This window comes from Trichosurus vulpecula, chromosome 4 (assembly GCF_011100635.1).
Source record: "Trichosurus vulpecula isolate mTriVul1 chromosome 4, mTriVul1.pri, whole genome shotgun sequence".
Taxonomy (NCBI): Eukaryota; Metazoa; Chordata; class Mammalia; order Diprotodontia; family Phalangeridae; genus Trichosurus; species Trichosurus vulpecula.
Window position 1 is genome coordinate 46,639,479 of NC_050576.1, and position 16,502 is coordinate 46,655,980.

The window sequence follows — 16,502 nt, forward strand, 5'->3', positions numbered from 1 at the left end:
CCCATGGGAAGAACAACACTGTAACAGTTGTCTATTCAGGGGAAGATAATTACCAAATCGTACCCCTGAACCATATATTTTACCGTGAATAGGGCTATAATATTAGATTCACGGACCCCACAGGTATGGCTGATGCTCAGAGGGAAGGTGACTTTGTGTGATTAACGGATAAAAGCTTGTACATCTGGGGAAAGGCTGGGAGGACAATCCTAGTCTATCTAGGATGGGATCCTCCTGGTTTCCCTTGTACATCTGGGGAAAGGCTGGGAGGACAATCCTAGTCTATCTAGGATGGGATCCTCATGGTTTCCCTTGTACATCTGGGGAAAGGCTGGGAGGACAATCCTGGTCTCCATCTAGGGTGGGATCTTCTTGGCTTAGTTTCCTCATTGTGTTCCGTTTAAAAAGAAACATTTCCCATCTGAGTTTGGCTCTGATATTGGATCTCTGCATAACTGAAATTTCAACTAAACTGGAGATGATTTTATTTGAAGGATAATAGCCCATACTTGCCTACTCTTTTTGTTCTCTGTTTTAGTTAACCTTGTCGCTAGTTCTGTCTCCTGCAGGTTTAAGCACCCTGCAGTTTCCGGTGACTGCCTAAGCATGTAGCATTCTTGGAATTCCTGCCAGCTCGCTAAAGAACTGAACTCTGGAATTGGACTCTTTGGGGCAGGGACACCTCTACATCCAATTTCAGCAAGAAGAAGCTATGGAAAATGAGAACTTCACCCCTTACCCCAAGATTTTGAGCCCCAATTGTTTGAGGGGGGGATGATGATAGTGTTCTGTGTACTTATTTTGTGTTATCCTTGCTATATTGTTTTATTGTTATGATATTATTGATCCTATGTAATGGATACGAAGATCTAGGGGTGGACATTTGAATTATTAATAATTATTTTGGGGTGATTGATTGAAGAGATTATCTGGCTGGGATCTAGGGGTGGATCACATTTGAATCGTAAACCAATATTTGGGAATGTCACTGAATGATATGTTTTGCTTTATTGTGAATGATATGTTTTAGTTTCCTGCATAATTGGATCACAATGTTCTAGGATATATAATTTAATTTGAATTATGATTGGATTGTGCATCCTAGAACATTGTGAGGGGTGGAGTGTAGCCAGAATGGACTTTGTTTTCTTTGAAGGACTCAGCTCGCCTCGTTGAGCTTCTCTGGACGCTGGGGCTTGCTCCTCCGGGGCAGGACCAGAGCTTCCTGTGTGATGAGTCATGGCGCTGGCTGAGGGGAGGTGTGTTAACGTGGTCTACGCTGGGGGAGGGGCCAAGTCAAGAACCAATCAGCCCTGGTTGTTCAGGCGGCTCTTGATGATGTCAAAAACTCTAGAAGAGGGGAGAGGACAGCTTGAAGATCCTCCTTTCCTTTTCCGGTTGGAGCCAGAGACGCCTACAGCCGAAGCTGAGCTGCCGGTAGCTAGAGCTGACTAGAGGCTAGTGGGTAATCTTCTTACCGTAGAGGGGAAGCATGTATACGATTTTGCCTTATACTATCTCGCTTCTCTGTGGCCTTTTGGTTACCCTTATAAGGCGGACTTATTGGGCCTGGAAGCTTTTGATGAAAATATCAAAATGGGGACGCTGGTTTGTGGGCTTGTTATTGTGGAGTGTAAATACATGCTTTAGTTCTCCTGCCTTCTGCCTAGAGAATTCCTTGTATCTTGCGGTTCCGGACCTTTTAGGCACATATGAGATTCTCTTTGAAATCATAAATTCTGCCTTCTTAATATATGTGGCTTGGTACAATGAGTATACTCTTACGTCTGGACCAGAGGATTTGCAACACCTCATCCTTGCGTAAAAGAAGGGTTTTCCACAGGACACCATGTGTCATGGCTTCCTCCATTCCCTCTCAAGAGGGCACAAGGTGCTGATAGTCATAAAGCTCATAAGTAATAACACAATACAAAAGAAAAATGTTTCCTCGAATGATATGAGAGGTTTCACAAAACATTGTGTGATGAATTCCCAAACGAGTAATAAAGATAGAAAGGGCCTAGAGGATGCCAGAGAAGAGAGTTTAGAGTAATTGTGTTCACTTAAATAGAGCTTTGCAAATATAGGTTCTACTTTCATGGACTTATGTTGTATATCCCCCAGCTAGATTTAAAACGAGATCTGGGATTGAAATGTTTGTTCCAACCATGTTACCCAATACAGTGACGAGCTTAAAGTGATTACTTAATAAGTATTGTCTTTCAAATAGGAGACATGGTCCAATAAAAGGTATGTGTATAGATGGATCTGAATATCTTCTATCTGTAAGACTATCTCAATGTTCAGAGAATAGAATGCATGGAGATACAGGTGGAGGGGAGAGGGAAATGGATGTTTTGTATCATTTTAGGGTATACTTGAAAATCTCACTAAGATCTTGATCTCTGCCCTTGTTTTATCCCATGATTAAATTGGAGGGAAGAAAGAGAAGATTTAATTCAATCTCCAAAAGATGACTACTTTTTATGCCCATAATAAAAGGAGGAGCCACATTAGATGATCTCATGTCCTATCATAGGATTGTAGACTTAGACTACAAGGTACCTTGGAGGTCATTGAATCCACCGTCTTCAGTTTACGGGTGAGAGGCTAAGCATTGGCCTATAGTTGTACCAGGACTACGATTTCATGAAAAAATGAGCAGTTCCATCTGCATTTCCAGAGGAGGATTTATTTGAATTGCAAAGCCTTCTTTTGTGCTAGAGGCATGGTACAGAAGAGGGACAACATAGAGTAGTAAAAAAAAAAAGTGAAAATTTGAGATTAGGAGACTGGTCTGAGCCTATCAATAACGATTTGTGTGACCTTGAGCAAGTCACTTAAATTTGTAGGCTCAAAGCATTATGGAGCTGGAAGAAACCTTAGGCGTTTCCTAGGCTAAGGCTCTCACTAGCTGGATGAGGAAACTGAGGTACAGAGAAGAATTCTGGCTTGCCCACATTTATACGAGCAGTAATTGGTAAAACTGGTCATCAGCCACTCAACATGCCTTTATTAAGCTTCAGGCACCGTGGTCATGTGCTGGGGACCCAAAGACAAAAATTAAACTGTCCTTGCCTTCATGGAGCTTACATTCTGGTGGGGGAAACAACATGTCCATGTAACTGTAAATGCAGAGCTCTTTCCACCACAACTGAGCTGCCGCCTATTTTCCTTCTGTCTACTGACAGCATGTAGTACTTTATCACAACTAAGGAACCTTCCAGTCTTAACATTTTATAAAAAATGACAGAGTATTTTTAAAAATGTGAAATAAATTTTATGATGCTATGTAAAGCATTCTTCTAGAGTGAGCTCAGTCTGTGAAAAATTAGGTCAGTTTTGGCACTGAGTGGGTTTCCTTTGGGCAGTAGATTCTAGCTATTAGACAATAAGAGGTTTCAGTAATTCTTTATAAAGGTGACCTTGTGAAGTCTCTCCTTCCACCTAAGTTAATGAGTTATAATGACTTGGAAAAACACAGCAGACAGACCATTCATTCCTCCTCATGACCTTCCTTTGATGGCCATAGGTTTCAGTCTGCAGATGTGAGTGTGCAGTATAATGTGACAGCTGGGCCTGTCTGGGGACTTTTTTATCTTTTTTCTTATAACTCTCCAAATGTGAATGCTGATCCTTGAGCTTTGAGTTTTGATTTTGTGGCCTTTTACCTAGGATAGTTCATCACATTTTCTTGTGACCAACTTTTCTAACTTTAGCAGTCAACACAATTTTCATTTTCTTATTTTGAAACCTTTGGAAGAATCAAAACTCCAGGTAACCCAAAGGCCATTGAAGAGGTGAATGATGAGAAGTAGGGGTAAATGAGGAATTGTGGTACAGTAGAAAAAGAGCTGGATTTGGAATCAGAGGACCTGGGTTCAAATCCCACCTCTCACTGCCTAGGTGATGTTGGCAAGCCGCTTAACTTACTTGGGTCTCAGTTTCCTTATCTGTAAGATGAGAAGGTTCAAAAAAGATGACCCCTGAGGTCCATTGTAGACTTCGATCTTTGAACAGGGAAGACTCTTAAAGAAAAGGCATAAAAGACATTTCCAAAGCCACTGGGAAAGGAGGTGAGCTGATCACGTATGTATCGGGAGCAAAGAATCAGCTCACCTTTTTTTGAGAAGTATTAAAGGATTGAGAGAGGGGCCTCCAGTGCTTTGGGTCCATCCTCCATAAAGAGGGAAGGGCATAGATAAGAATTGCATAGGACGAAAAAGCATAGGTGAGCTTCATTCTGCACTGCATCAATGAGGTCATGGCTCTATTGAAGTGAACGTGTTCTGAAACACCAAAGAGAACCAAGAGAACATCATCTCCTCCTCCTCTTACGAAGCACATTTTTTCTCTTGCTCTAGAGCCAAGGCATTGGATGCACATACGTTTTAAAATAATTGCCTTAAAAACACAACTCCCAAACTATTTATGATCCTACCAGTTGGTTGACATTTAGGCTGTTAAATGAACTCTTTCAGGGAAAACTGAAGTATTGTTTTGCATTGGAATAATGATACTCTAGTGGTTTGAATTAGCACTGGTGGGCAAGTTTGGTCACCAACCTAATGAATTATGTATCGTAGAAAAAATGCTCCCTGGAACTCTGCTGTTTGTCATTAAGTCGGATACATGGGGAGCGGGTGCTAGGGAAGATGCATGGCTAGGAAGTCAATGCGAGTTTCATCTGTGCTGACTTCTCTTTCCTATCCTAATAACAGCAATACTTGCTGACATTTATATGATGCTTTTAAGGTTTATAAGGTGCTTTATATACGTTTCCTATTTGATCCTTATAACAGCATGATACAACAGAAAGAGCATTGGGTTTGGAGTCCGAGGACTTGGGTTTAAACCCAAGCCCTTGATTTTATAGATGAGGAAAATGAAGCCCCAAGAAGTTTGGGGATTAGCACTTGCTCGGTTCCTAAGGCCCCTTCCATTTCTAAGCTTAGGTATTTGGATGCTGTACAATTTTTCTAGAGCATTTTGTCAGGATCGCTTCTTTGTCTCCCCTCATAACATTGGTAGCATTTTACCTATCTATACACATACTGTATCTCATCTCCCTCACCCCACACACTTTCTCCCCAGCAAAATAAAAGATCACTTAGGCCAGGAACCGTGTGGCAGTTTTGTCTTGGTTTCTCTGGTGCCTAGAATGGTGCCTTGCACAGTGAGTGCTTAGTGAATGTTTGTTGAGTTGATTAACATCTTCATATGCTTACTCTTGAATTATGAAAGCCAATTTATTTAGAACTTTGAAGCTTTTTAAGTGCTTTGTATATAATGTATTATCGTTTTGATCCTTATGACAAAGATAAGGAAACTGAGGATAAGAAAAATTAAATTATTGGTTCTGCTACACATGTCTATACAATACAAATTCAGTGCTTAAAATTTATCATACCACGTTGCCTGTCTGTAAACTCATTCCTACACATGGACTTGCTATTTTGAAGCTAGACCATTAAGTTATGTGTTGTTGGTAACCTGCAGAATATTATGTAGCTGACATCAATATAGCTGTTTAAGGGTGGGGAGTTCTGTTGACAGCACTGTTGGGGAATCTTTTTAGAAGTAAGAGTCCATATTCTTCCAATATATGTGTGCTCATATGTTATCTTTTCCAGATTAAGGTGGTAACAGTCAGAAGTTGTGAGTTGGAAATAACCTTGAACCTTGGAAATTTGGCTTGTCCAACCTCTTATCCATCCAACAAGTTGACTCTTCTTTTCAGTACTTCCTTCACTCATATCCATTCAGTCACCAAGTTTTGTCAATTTTGCCTCTTCATCATGTCTTTCATTTGTCCTTCTTGCTTTTCATTTGACTGCCACCCATTTTCAAGCCTTTACTACTGCTTAGTTACCTAGATATTAAAATAGTCTTCTGATTGGTTTCTCTTTTCTAAATTCGCCCTTTTCCAATCTATACTCGATGCAGGAATCACAATAATACATCTTATCATATCAGTGATTAGGCAATGCAGGTTAAAACAGAAAACTTCTCACCTTGGTATTTGAAATCTTTTATAGTTTGACTGCAGCTCTGCCTTTCCAGTCTTATTTCACATCATTCCCCTTCATGAACACTATGTCCTAGCCAAATGCTCATTTGCTAGTTCTTGAACTTGGCAATCCATCTCTCATCTCATGCCTTTGTACCACTTCTGTCCTCACTTAGAATCCTGAGTTTCCTTTATAAGGCAGAGGTTCTTAACCTTGTTGTGTGTGATGTACCTATGGGCAATATGGTGAAACCCATAGACCGTACATTCTTTTTCATTTGATCTTTTTTCCCTAGTGCCTGTTGACTGTTGCTGTGCACATAGTTGACCTTTAATAAATGTTCAGTTACATTATTCAGCCTTTCCTTCAGTGCCAGGGCACTCACAACCTTTTGAAGCAATCTGTCTCATTTTTATATGAATCTGATTGTTAGCAACTCTTCCTTATGTTGACCTGAAATCACTCCTTCTCTAGCTTCTACTCACTGTCCTAGTTCCACCTTTTGGAGCTAAAAGAGTAAGTACACCTTGGTTTCTCTTAGACATATTGGCTTGTCAGATATTCAGACACAGGTATTGCTCCCCATACATTTTCTTGTCAAGCATCCTCTACTTCTTCAACTGCTTTTTATAAGACATAATTTCAGTTGTCCTCACCATTTTGGTTGCCTTTTGGATATGCATCAGCTCATCGGTGGCCTCTCATTGTGTGAGTCCCAGGAACAGATACAGTACTTTACATATGGTCTGACCAATGCAGACTCATGCTCTGGAAAGTATATGTCTGTTAATTATAGCCTAGCAAGTAAATTAAGCTTTCTTTGGCTGCTAGGTCACTCTATTGACTCATTGAACTTGAAGTCAACTGAAATCACCAAGATAATCTCTGCCCCTCCCACCCCTCCATGAACTACTGTCTCCTTATTTTTTTCCCCATCGTGTACTTGGGAAATTCCTTTTCTTCAACCCAAGTGTAGAATTTGAAATTGAATAGGCATAAATGTAATCAGTATATTTGACCTAAGGTTCTAGCCTGTCATGATCCTTTCACATCCTGATTCTGTCTTCTAGTGTATTAGCTCTCAGCTTTATGTCATCCATAGAATAAATAAGCGTTCTGTTTTCATCCAAGACATTGATTAAAAATTGGGACCATGGACAGAGTCCTGCAGCAGGCTAACATTGATTGGTTAATCAATACTTGTTGGGTAATGTTGTCCAACCTGTTCTGAATTCACCTAACATTCACCTGCAGCTAACAGGTTTATATGTTGTCAACATGGATACAGGGAGAGATTTTTGCCAAATGTCTTACACTCATCACAGCTGTCAGAAAGTGAGCTATCAAGATTCAGTTATTGCCTTCTTGGTCAAATTGTTGATTCCTAAAGGCAGCGTGATGTGGTCAGAGGACCCAGGCTTATACCCAGCTCTGTCCCTTTCCTTCTCTAAGATTCAGTTTCCTCATCTGTAAAATGAGGGGGTTGGGCTAAATGATCATTAAGGTCTTTTCACCTCTGAATCCTGTGACCTCTCTGTCCCTTTCTAAGTGCTCATGAACCTTTTGGATTCCTTGGTAGAATGGAGCTCCCTGGGTTTTAGTTTGTGGACTCTACCTTTACCTTGAAAACAAAAACCAAAAAAAAAATGGACATTTGCCAAAATCCAGGTTGTTAGCTTTCTTGTTCTCCATAGGTCCTTGAAGATTATTGCCAGTGGCTCAGGGATCACACCGTGAAGTTCTTGTTGCCTTCCTAGCATCATAGTAGGGGACTGGGACTCATTTAGATGCTTTCTCTTTTAATATGTCTTCACTCATCTTTGATTGCAATTCCCTCTTAATTGTGTTGGTTCCATTCTTCCCAAGGTGAAGGTGAAGATTATTCTTTTTTTTTTTTTTTTTTGCAGGGGAGAAGGCAGGGCAATTGCGGTTAAGTTACTTGCCCAAGATCACACAGCTAGTAATTGTGTCAAGTGTCTGAGGTCGGATTTGAACTCAGGTCCTCCTGACTTCAGGGCCAGTGCTCTACTCACTGCACCACCTAGCTGCCCCGAAGAGTATTTTTGATACGGTGGAAAGGAGGCTTCTTTAGAAATTGGACAAGAGAAGATTCAATGCCTAGCTCCAATGTATAATTGGCAATTATTTTTCCTCTCGGAGCCTCAACTGCTTCCTTTGTAAAATGAGGGGGTTGCACTAGGTGACCTTTAAGGTTTCTTCAAACTCTGAATCTGTGATCTGATAATCCTTTTTGACAGAGGAAGATAGGGTAAAACAAAACCACCACAACACATTTGCGTAGCTCGGTTCCCTCGGTTGTCCTTTACAGTTAGACCATCTGCCCCGAGCAGATCATCTTTCGCTGTCTTCCACCACGTAATATTTATTAGTTCCAACATGTACTTGTTGTCTCGCTAGGTGATAATGAAAAACAAGGCCGTACATGGACTATGATGCAATTGCTTTGGGGGCTCTGCATTATGAATGTAAGCCTTTAAGAAAAACTAGGCAATTCACAGTGCTGTGAAAAATGACTGAGTATTTTGTGAGATCTGGTGTTTGGACATATTAACCCCTTATTTTCTTTGCCAGAACTAATGATCTCTTGTTTACTATTAGGTAATTCCATCATTGGCCACTTAGAAATAGATGTTCAGGTGCTTCTGGTAGAACTGAAACAGTATACTTAGTATCAAGATTTTGGGAACCACAGAGGCTGGAGAAATGGAGACAAAAGTCATTGTATTTATAAGCAACCTCTTCTAACCACCCATTTCCTTTGAACACACAATGAGTGGTGCCATTGTGTTATTGTTATCTCAATTGTTCCGGGTGATGTCAGCTGTTCAAGATCTAAGCAGCTGTGCATTTTGAAATCCATTGTGGATTGCTTGGCAGAGACTCGAGAAAAAAGGGCAATTTTGCTTTTGTAGAAAGCCTTTGGGAGGTAACTAAAGTCATGCTCTTCATCTGAATAGACTTCTGACACACAGTCATTTTGTGTTATAGTCATTTGAGTATATGTTGGTATGCTTTTTGGTAGACTCTGAGCTCTCTGAGGGTAGGGAACTTGTTTTATTTAATGCATCTCCACCAGTACCTTCCACCATGCATTGAACACATTAGGTGTTCACTAGATTTTTAGTAAGCCTCAATAAACTTCTTTTATTCAAGCAAGATCTTCTTTCTTAATGATTTCCTTATCCAGCCTTTCTTTCCATCCCCACTATTGTCACCATTATCACTTAACCATCTGGCAATGAGAGCAGTAGCCTCCTTACTGGTCTCTCTTTGTCCAGTCCGTCTTCACTTTAATCTGGCCAGATTGGTCTTGCTAAAACACTGCTTTCAGCCTGTTACTATCCTGCTTAAGAAACCTTCATTTACTCTTCATAATTTATAAACCAACCTTTCTAAGAGAGAAGAAAAGCTCATGAATGTGTTGGCCACTAGGAGGTGAATTCTTTGGGTCCTGCCAACTCAAGATAAGAGTTGACCAGGGCTTGGAGAGATTGGTATCTGGTTTAGTGGACATAATAATATCCTCCCTGATGGAATCATGAACATTTTGATGCATTAAAAATGACAGCTGGTATCATTCGCAATCTTATTTGGAATTAAAGAATTTTAGAAGAAGACATCTTAGAGATTGTCTACTCCAATCTTAGTGTTTCATAGAGAAGAACACCATGCCTCCGTGAGGATAAGTGATTTGCCCCAAGTTGCACAGGTAAAGTTATTGGTGGAGCCTACTTTGCCACAATTTTTGAGACCAGTCTGTATATATGCCCACTTAGTGTTGATTGATCAGCATTGCTCCAACTGATTTGGATGAAGACGTGTTATTATTATATCATTCCTTTTCATGCACTTGGTGTTCTGTGCAAACCATCCTACCAAATGTTGTTACATAAACGACACCAATCTCTAGTCTTTGCCCTTGCTCAGGGCTTTTCTTCTTACTTGGCACATGCTTCCTGCTCATGTTCACCTTTCAGACTCCCTCAGTTTTTTTTAAGGGACCGATCTAGTGCCATTACCTGACAGCCTTTCCTGACAACCGTGTCCCTTCAGTTGCTAGTGCTTTTTTCTCTTCTGAAATGACTTTTTATTTATTTGCCTGTGTATTTCCCTCCCAATAGATTGGAAGCTTCTTGAAGGCAGGAGTGATTATCATTTTTTGTTTTTCTGTCCTTACTATTTGGCACCGTATTGTTCATTAAGATGTCCCAGCAGATAAAGTGTTGGATTGGAGTCAGAAAGACTTGTGTTCAAATATGGCCTCAGACACTTACTGGCTTTTGACATTGGGGAAGATCTCTCTTAACCTCTTTCAGCCTCAGTGTCCTCATCTGTAAAGTGGGGATAACAATAGACCTACCTCCCATGGTTGTTGTGAGGAGTGAGGTGAAGCATGTAAAACCCTGTGCCAGCCCTTGAGTGCTCTCCAAGGGTTAGCGATTAGTGCTATCAGCAGGCACTTGGTATGCTTGTTGAAGTCAATGGACATACATGGAAGGCTTATCAAATGTGTGGGTGACAGGAGCTTTGGAGGGATACTCTTGAGATTTGTAAAGGGCTTTCATCACAACCACCCTGTGAGGTAAGGAATGCAGATTTAGACTCTGGTTTGCTGAAGTTTAGTGATTTGTCCGTGATCCTACCACAGTCAGTTAAGGGGAGAAGCTGCAGTTCAAACACACGTTTCTTGACCCAGAGTCTAGCACTCTTTTCACTGCATCAAACCCTTTATTAAGCAGGAATGGTGGATCAAAGTTTCATTCCTTCCCTCAGATCACACAGACACGCAGGCACACACACAGACACACACAGACACACAGACACACACAGAGGATGTAGGAATACAGCTTGAATATTCATGGGAAAATGACCTAGGAGTTTTAGTGGAGTGCACACTTAGTGTGATGTGGCAGCCAAATGTGTTAATGAGGTTTTAGATTGTATTAATCAAGTATCCAGAAGGAATCCCTCATCTTATTGGAGTGTGTTGTGATTAGACACCTGGAATCTTGTGTCAGGTTCTGAGAACCACAGTTCAGCAAGGATGTTGTGGTAAAGTGGATCTGGAAGTGAATAACCAGGGTGGTGAAGCTCTAGAAACCTGGTCAAAAGAAAATGAACAGGACAGGGGAGGGGAGTGGGGCATGTTGGCTGACTTCTGAACTTTAGATGTATGTGTGTATGTGTGTGTGTGTATATATATATATAGTTATTATATTTATGATTTTTATATATGCACATATGTATATATATATGAAAGATTGACATATAGAAAATAAATTCATGCCCTTCCCTTTAGCTTCAGAAGGTAGAACCAGTGGAGTGGGAACCAGGAGGCATATTTTGGCTGACTAAAGAAGAATGCACAAATAACTGGTTAGCCCCAAATGAAATGGGTTTCCTGCCACTATGCATCGTATAGCCCCTGTTACAGAGCGATTTTATATTTTAGGTAAGGGTAGGACTAAACGACCTTCAAAGGTCCCTTTCCACCCTGATATTCTATTTGTAATATATTGGTTGGACATTAGGAGGATGAAGGGCCAAAGCATATGGCTTCCAGCTGCCTCCTAGTGTGAACAGGTGGGATTGATGCCCTACAGGGGCCCCTCTCTGCTACCAAGGCTAAATCCCTAGTTGAGTTACAGTCTGGCAGCATTTACCCTCCCTGCTCTCTAATGTTGGACATTTCCCCCAGAGGCCTTGGGTTGCCAGTAGACACATGATTCCATTAGTGGCCTAGCCTGAATATTGACAGTTATATCATTTCTAAGGTATCCCCTAGGGATCTCACCCTCAGAATAAGAGGTACCCAGCATTAAGGTAAAGAAATAGGTCTGGTAGAATGCAGAGAAGGAGCTGTTTATTGCCTAGCCTAACCAACTTGTGTTCACCATATAAGGCCTTAGTAAAGCTGGCTTCCTAGGGACCTTTTCACAAGCATTATAATAACACCAGACTCTTATACGTACAAATATAATAAGGGGGAGGGAGGAAAAGGGGCAAAAGAGAGATCAGATTTGGAAGTCCAGGGATATATGAGGAGAGAGAACACGAATGGGGGTATGTGTGAAGGAAGATCAAGGAAGGTTTTTTTTCATGAAGAGGTAGCCCTTGAACTGGGCCTTGATGGGAAGATAAAATGTCTGAAAGGGGAACATGATCAGGAGAGTGACTTCTATGCAGAGAGGACCTTCCATCATGCAGAAGGATATATTCCTGACTTTCAGCATCCCCTCTCCTGGTTGATTATTGGCATGTTTTCCTGGTGACTTTAGTAAATCTCACTAACTGAGGCTGTATCTATCCCACCTCCCACCCTGCCCAGGTGCCTCACAGAGTGTGTATTTTCCTTACCCAGGTGGATTTTCTTTATGGTCCCCTTGATTTCAGCTTCTCTCTGCCTGTCTCTTCCCTCAGTGCGTGCATTGCCCAAAGCCAGCAGGGCCCGTTGCAGTGTTCCTGCAGGGAAACTGGCCTCCCTAAGCTACCTCATCAGGCTTAGCAGGCCATCCCACAGGGAGAGTTGAGGAAATTAGAGTTTTCTTTAAATCACTGAGGCAGAGGTGAGGTGTGCATTGAGGGTGTAAAATGCTCTTACTTTTCAAAATAAGAATTTTTAAATGACTCCAGTTTCTTCTCCAGATTAAATTTCTGATTTGTAATCTATAAAATTAAAGTGGGCACAGACAGGCAGGGGACTGGCAGAGGAGGATGGGGTAACTTTTCACTTTCTTGCAGCTACTGTTGGTGCCCTGTAATCACTAGCATTCTTCAACTGGGATTTGATAGAGTTTTTAAAAGATTGTGAGCTTTGGTTTTAAATATATTTTCTTTTCCTTTGGGGAAAAAAGCATGCGTACACACACATACACACACCCCTATTTCTCACTTCAACTCAAAATACCGAAATAAGAAATAAAATTTCTTCCAAACCCAATACCCAGAAGGCAGAATTTACCTAACTGTACAAGGTGTGAAAGTTCTTTAGAGGACACCCCTCTCTTTTAGTTTTACCTGCTTGGCCTATTTTCTGATGAAGAGAGAAATGTTGTCTGTTTTAGAAACTGAGCATTGCAGAAAGCTACCTTGTTGCAGTGGAGGGCACTGGGATTCTGGAGCATGGTCATGGGCTGCTGCTGGGTTACTGAAGGGACTGGTGCCTCCTCACTTCTGTTAGAAACTGGGTGGTTTTGTCATCTCAAATATCTTGCTTGCCTAGAACTCAGTGAAAAGAAATCAGAGATAATATAATAGTAGGTGCTTTCAGTTTTTGAAAATTTTTGCAGTTATATGTGGAAATGTCCAATGCATTCATTAGAATTTGAATATTCTTCCTTATATCAGAGAAATGTGAAAGCTTTGCAATGACAGAAGAATTCGATGCAGATTTCCTGCCTAGGTTTTAGGCCATAACTCTCCTTTTCCCCCCTCCCCTCACCCTCTTAATGTGATACAAAATAAAGCCTTTTTCTTACTGTTTTTGCCATCTCTTGAAACAGTAACTTTAAATGTCCAGTTGATTGGAGTTATTATAAATACTCTTTATTGAGGATTACATAAGCAAATACTGCTTCCAAATACTTATTGATATTGTCACCTACTTTTACTGAATTAAATACTTTGTTGCAATAGACAGGACCTTTGTTTACTGCTGCCTAGCCAGAGCTGGTCGACTAGGAATACTTTCACATTAAAACAGTTATCTCTCCTGGGGGAGCTAGCAAGCTGGCTAAAAGAAACTTGTTCTTTAGGCTAATGCTTAAAAAAAATCGATCTATTTCCGGGGTGGGTGACCCCAGCACAGCGACCTTTGTGGTATGATCTTATGATTTGATTTGATGTGTTATGAATGCTCAGGACGTCAGACACACTCGTATTTGTAATGAAGTACTCAAAACTCTCTCCCAAGTAGAGTCTAATTGATTTTTCAGCTTATTTTCCTGTTTGATTATCTGTGCCACTGATTTATTAGAATGCCTGAGAAATCATAAAGCTTTAGGATTGGGGTGGATGCTGACTAGAGGAAGGTTGTCATAGATTAAATTTATGTGTTTGCATTGGTTGGAGGGTGGATCTGAGCTCATGTATTTTTACAATATGCGTGGCAACATGATGGAAAGCTCCTTAAGGGTAGGAAATGGTTTTTATTTGTTATTCCCCAGAGCAGGTAGCAGAGTTTGAAGGTAGTGTTCAACATTTGCTTTAATCAGTTTCAGAATTATGAATTTTCATAAGAACTGATTTCAGCTCATTTTATCAGTATATATTTTATTAATCTGATCCTGAAGTTTTTCTGCAGAACTATACCAAAAAAACAACCCACAAAAAATCTGTGTCCTCAGACAATCCCACTCAAAAACAAATGGAGCTCTTAAGTGCCTTCAATAATGAATCTCATCAGGGATAAAGTGCTGGAGACGTTAGGTTACGTTTTAGTGAGCTGCGTTTTCATTAGCATTTACCATTCCAGCTTTGCAATTTTGTTGGTTGTATGACCTTGGACAAGTTGCATATGTACTCTGGACCCCAGATTCCTCATCTGAAAAATGAGAGGATTGGGGCAGATGATCTCCAAGTCCCCTTCCAGCTGTACATCTTATTATCCTAGGAACAACAAATATTGATCCAGTCACCACTAAGTATACTGCATTGTACCGGGTATGATTTGTCATTTTCAGAATGCAGCAAGAGCCTTTAATTAGATTCAACAGTTTGGTTCGACGTTTAAGAAGTTCTTACTAGTTCAAAAATATTGTCTTTAGGAAATATCTTATGATGCTTTTAATAGAGAGAAGAGAGGGAAATACAGAAGTGAATGCAAATAAAAAGAAGCTCCATGCTGAAAGCGGACACACAGGACCTCAGGGGTGGGAGGCACGCTGAAGGTCATTTTGCCACAAGCTCCCTGTGTGATAGGTGGACTGTTAATAGGGTCCTCATCAAGTGCTCATCCAACTCATGCTTAAACTTTTCCAGTGACAAAGAGCTTGCTACCTTCTGAGTCTTGATACCATTTTTGAAAGCGACCAACTGTTAGGAATAGCTTCCTTAGACGGAGCCAAAAGCCACCTTTGTGTGATTTCCACCTGTTGGTTTTAGTTCGCCTCTCTGGAGCCAAGGATAATAAATCTAATTTGTCTTTCACATGACAGCCCTTCAGATATTTGAAGACCGATATCAAATCTCCCTGAAAGTCTCCGGTTCCTTCAACTGATCCTCATATGACATAGTTTCAAGGCCCTTTACCATACCCATCACCTTCCCCTGGACATGGTCCAACTTGTCAATGATACTTTGGATTCCTGACTTCCTCGCTGCATATGGATGGTCTCCATCTTATCAGATAGCAGCCCCCTACACAATCTCTTATCCTAGGAGGCTTTTATTTTTGTCCATGTTTTTCTGTATCTCCTTGAGAAGATCAACTGGAAGCATTTCTCCTATTTTTTGAGTATCTCGTGTACACATACCGCTTGGGCTGTCCATCTGTCATCGCTTATTCTCCCTGTGACTGTCCAGTGGATGGATAGTCTTTTCTAGTTATAGGCTGCCTTATAATATCTTTTGTGCCTCTTGTTATGTGCATGATGCTGTTTGCAAACATTCCTTAGCCTCCCTGTTGCTGTCCTATGTCTTTTGGGTTGCATTTAGATGGAACATTTAATAAGTCCCTGATGTGGGCAGGGCTTGGTGCTAGGCATAGGTAACCTAAGGATGTTATAAGGCAGTCTCAGCCTTCATGAAGCTTATGTTCTACCTGAGGGGCTGTGGGGGGGCGCTATAATATATATATTGAAATAAATATAATACAAGGTAGTCTATGATAGGACCAAAGACTGGTTTCTGATCAAAACTATTGTGGGAAAACCTGAGGAGAGGGAGAATAGTTGAAATCTTTTTAGCTATGCCACATTAATCAGTGTGGTATAGTAGACAGAGTTGACCTCAAAGCCAGGAAGGCCAGAGTTCAAATCCTGCTCCTGACATATTCTGGCTATATGGCCCAGCAAATTACATAACTTCTCAGTGTGCTAGGCAACTCTGAATTTCCAGTAAATTCTAAGGTGCAGAAAAGGTGTTGACCTGCTTTAGTAGAGGGACCTTCCTCACCCACATAGGTAAATTAAATGTCATGAAAATATGACAAGTTAAGTACTTGATAAACCGCAGGGCCTGGTGAATCAAGTACAAACCTTGCTTGGAGTCAGAAAGAAGTGTATTTAAGTTCTACCTGTGACAAATTCTGTGTAGCAGGTCATTTAACCTCTCAGTGTCCCCAGGGAACTCTCCAAGACTGTCTATCTACATAGATTGAAGGAGTTTCGACATTGAGAGTTACCTCAAATACTGAAATGGATCATTGAATCATAGCTCTGGGGCTTAAGGGACAGAGGAGGCCACTGACTATTTGACAGATGTGGAAACTGAGGCCCAGAGAAGGGAAGAGACTTGCCCAAAGGAATCTAA

General features: G+C 40.9%; 1 protein-coding gene across 2 annotated transcripts in view; it reads left to right on the forward strand.

The window, feature by feature from the left end:
* The window catches only part of TTLL7 (tubulin tyrosine ligase like 7), a 212,292-nt gene that overhangs the window by 65,808 nt on the left and 129,982 nt on the right, over positions 1 to 16,502 (forward strand). The window lies entirely within an intron of this gene.